Source organism: Dipodomys merriami, unplaced genomic scaffold (genome assembly GCF_024711535.1).
Source record: "Dipodomys merriami isolate MVZ:Mamm:240054 unplaced genomic scaffold, mDipMer1.0.p SCAF_333, whole genome shotgun sequence".
In the NCBI taxonomy this organism is placed as follows: Eukaryota; Metazoa; Chordata; class Mammalia; order Rodentia; family Heteromyidae; genus Dipodomys; species Dipodomys merriami.
The window spans coordinates 747,200-751,823 of record NW_027204860.1 but is presented as its reverse complement, the minus strand read 5'-3'; the positions used below and the strand labels follow the sequence as shown (position 1 = coordinate 751,823).

Genomic DNA, 4,624 nt, shown 5'->3' with positions numbered 1-4,624 from the left:
AAATATGTCCATCTAATTGTCCAATGCTCATGGATCAGAGTCATTCCTTCTATTATTCTCAACTCAACCCTTCTCCAAGATTTATTTCCAATTTACCACTTCCTTTATCACATGTGTACATTGAGTATTCTTGCTGTACTTGCCCCTTGTTCCATTTTTCGTTCATTCTATGTCTTGACTATTATTTCTCTCTGGTTTCAAGTTCCTGATGTTCATTCTGTTAAACTGTCTGTTAATACATTGAAAGGTTTATATATATATATATATATATATATATATATATATATATATATATATATATATATATATATATATAAATTCCATGGAGTTTCAATCCTAAATATACTTGAATTGATATCAGCTTGTATTTCCATAATTCATTCATCTGCAATAACAATTTGAAAGACTGGAGACGTGAAGCACCTAGACATGATATTATTCTCACCCATTTGGAAGATTAATCTTTAGTAAATAAGAAAATTTAAAGATAACTTAAATGTATTACTAACTACCAGTTTTTATAAATGGCTTTGTACAATGGTTTGGGATTATTTTATTTTACATGGGATAATATTTTCTACTACCTATAAATTTTATAAAAAGGAGAAAACTAAAATTTATTATTATGGAGGAATATGATAGAAATAGAAGACAGATTTTATGTTTGCCACATCTCTGATGAGTACCCATATTCAAGACTTAAAGTCATATTTCTTAAGGAAAACATAAAACAACATATGATACGGCAACTAGTGACTTTTTAAAATGTACCTTATTATGTGATGAAATTTACTTTTTAACTAATGTTTGGGCTTGAAATATGGGAGGCTGATCTATTTAAAACATTTCTGGAAGGCATCTACTGAACAACACAAATGTTGGGGGGCACTATTTCTACACTGTATTGAATGGTTGAACCTATTTGACATTAGTGCTGGGTAAGTAAATCAACTCTATTGTAACTTGCTTCTTCCAATTGAAAAACTTGTAATGTCAGTAAATATGATCTACTTGTCAAATGCTATTTTGGTGAATGTGATTTTAAAAAGTTTATTTGAAACGGAATATGCTTTCAGGAGATTAATTGTAGTTTATCATTGGTTTGAGAATGACATTTTTATACTACAGAACCAAGTTTTACTGAAGTACCTGTGTTTTGAAGCACTAAGGATCTTCTCAATTAATGTTTTCCTGAATTATATTTGACCTCTAAGTCAAATTTTCCTAGCCTTGGTAGACCAATTATGGATCTATCGTTCCAGGAACTATTTTTTGGCCTAGTTATGCTGGAATGAATTCTTTCATTAATTATTAGGACAGGAGTATTAAAAATATTCTTATGACATTTGTGATCTTTTTTACTCATGTGGGCTGGTCATCTGTAAATTGAAAGTTTGAATTACAGTACTTTCATTCAGATTTTGTGATCTCATCTTTCATTTTAAGTTGCCTTGCATTTCACAAATGCTTACTGCTAAATCCTCTGTCGCATGGAATTGGGGCCCTGAAATATTATAGGAAATGAGAAATTGAGATGGATCTTCAATTACTTTCTGTTGGCATATTGCATGGGCTTAGGTGCGAAGTCTTGCCTTTGTTATCAGATGATACAGATAAGTGGGACCTGGGATTCTAGGACAAGTAGGTCCTGCAGAAGAATAATACTTTTTAGGCATCATATCAGCAAAATCAGGGAAATATTGAGAAAACCAGTTTGGGACCAGTGAGTTGAAAAAAATCAGAGTAGCATAGTAAAATCCCTTATAGATTGGAGGAAAATAAATATTTTTTTTTAACCATGTGAATTCAGAAAACCAAGAACAATAAAAGGTATCACAAATTTATACTGACGACATTGCACTGATACTTCTTATATTCTAATATATATTCTAAACCTAATTATTTATATTCCAATCTATTTATTGGAATAAATATCAATTTATTTGTCGAATTATCAATTCTATTAAGATTCACTGTGAAATATAAAAGCAGCACATATAAATATGAAAATATAACTATATATAATGTAAGGAATGTGAAACAATGTTTTGCATTGTTCTGTTGTGGTTAGGTTATCAAAGGCAACTCTGTTTTAATGTATTATTCCATTATTTCTACCTCAGTGCTTGGTAGAGTTAGAACTAAAGCTTTAATATTTGTAGACTTACATCTTAGAGGCAAGAGGAAACACTGTGATTAAAACATTACCAATTTAAGGCCTAATATCGAGGAGAAACATATTGACTTCTGGAGCTTTGGAAATATTTGGTGATAGAAAGGTAGTAGTATAAGTTCCTGCCTGGTTGGATGTTAGACAGGCCAGGCCATTAGGTAATCATGCATATGAAAAATTCTTTTCACCTTCTTGACTTTAGCTACTTTTGAAATGGTAGTTATAATAAACAATTATATTTTGATATAATACCTTCTAGTCTGAACAGTCCTGTCTGAACTGTTCATCTCCCTATGATCCCTTGTAACTAAGATTAGTTTTGTTCCAGTAAGAAAATCTTTGCTGTCAGGGTAAGATATTCTGGTTGGTCTGTTCCTACATGGAAGAAGAGCAAAGGGTCAGGTAGACATTTGTTTCAATAAGACCTCATTCGGGAAGTTTTAAGCTGCAGAAGTTTAGAAGTAGCTTTTAAGCAAGGCTTACTTTGAATCCATTAGCTCCATAAAGCTAACTCAGTTGATAAATAAGTACTTGAAAAGCCATCACCTTCGAACCTAGGTATAAAGGCTTCAAAGTGTGATCAAATTTAAAATGAAAAAGACTTAAAATAGTCATTGACAAAAAATTGCAAATGTGAGCAATCATCCGAACAATAGAAGTATTTTTTCCATTATACACAGAATTTTAGAGAAATGAGATCAATAGCATTGTTAGTAACAATAAGGTTTCCTTGTTACAAATAGGCAACCAAGGATATATGCCTGTTTAAAGATTGCATCATTACCTACTTAAATTCACAGGATACTACATGATTCAGCAACACGTATACCAAATTACAACAGTACAGAGATTAACATCGCACTTGCACAAGGATGATATGAAAATTTGTAAAGTATTCAATATTTTTCATTCTTCAGATGCAAGAAATGAAAAACAGTTATTGAAAAGGTGATTCCAAAATTACAAGTGTAACAATACATGTAATTCATATAATTTAAAGTTAGTGTGACATCTGTGTAATAAATCTTCACCTTAGAATGGCCTTTACATAGCATAATCTTTACAAAGCTTTTGAAATTAGATAACATTGTCATTTTATCACAAAGAAGTAAAATGTTGTAAGGACCTAGGAAAAAAGGAATCTTAAACCGTTTGTATATGGAATGCAATCTGAAAGGACACATTTATTAATGAATTTATATATTATAAAACTATGTAGAATTCAAAGTATATCTAGGAGAGAATGAAATAGATTATGGACATTATACAAACAGAATACAGAATATTTTAAACTATACATTTTTCAGCCATGCACCATAAATATCTTTAGTTTCTGTAATACCCTTTTTTTTTGGGGGGGGGTCCTATCCTGGGGCCTGAACTCTGGGCCTGGGCGCTGCCCCTCAGCTCTTCAGCTCAAGGCTAGTACTCTACCACTTGTGCCACAGCACCACTTCTAGCTTTTTTCTTTTTGCTTATGTGGTGCTGAGGAATCGAACCCAGGGTCTCATGCATGCAAGGCAAGCGCTCTACCACTGAGCCACCTTCCCAGCCCCTGTACTACTCTTTTAGCAGATAAGTTAAAATTATTTCTGATTTAAACAATCACAACTTGCAGAAATCATTATAGATGTATGCATACAACTTGAATATATTTTGACATCAAAGTCAGGCAATTCACCTGAATGAATACCATGGAATCCATGAATTTTTAAAGTAAGATATTGCTGTTGCTTTGCAGTGAAAATATTTTGTACGGAGACAAAGGATGGACAGCATTTTTTTAAATTTAAGAAACTTAACCAAACCATTAAGACTTAGAAAAAATTGTACAGCCTTCCACAACTTCAAAGATGTAGTAATGCATACTTATCCTTTTGGCAATATCAAATGCAGTTTTTTCCAAATTGTTCTTCAGACCTGGTTTGATATAATGTTTCAACAGAAAGAGATCAAACGTATCATTTCTATTTCTATTCCCAGCAGAAGGATGCAAGGGGGTCGAGGCCATTAGTTTGGGCATTGTTTTCTGCATCATGATGAAGTAAGAAATAAGCCACTCTGGTATTATTCCACGTATAAGCACTCTGCAGAGGTTTCCAGCCATTCACAATTATTGCATGAATACCTGCCTTGAGCCATCAACTCATGGACAATGTCTAAGTGTCCACGTAGGCTTCCCAATAATGAGGGGTAAACTCATCCTCATCCGTAGTATTCACATGAGTGACCTTTCTGGAAAGTACTCTTGGCATTGTAGTAAGCCGATTATTTTCGGCAGCCCAAAGAAAAAATTTGCTTGGCTCCTTCTCCATTTTTTTTTTCTTGCAACTGATACCATTCCTCACTTTTTCATCTTTTTCATCACAATTGTCTAACCAGGGACTTTTCCTGTCCAATGAAGGAATAGGTCCAGGCTAGGAAAGCAGCTAGAGAAGGCAAGCCGATTGT

General features: G+C 33.0%; 1 pseudogene; it reads left to right on the top strand.

Annotated features, from left to right (window-relative positions):
• Positions 1–2,981: 2,981 nt before the first annotated feature.
• Positions 2,982–3,080, top strand: LOC138803107 (U6 spliceosomal RNA; annotated as a pseudogene).
• Positions 3,081–4,624: the final 1,544 nt, after the last annotated feature.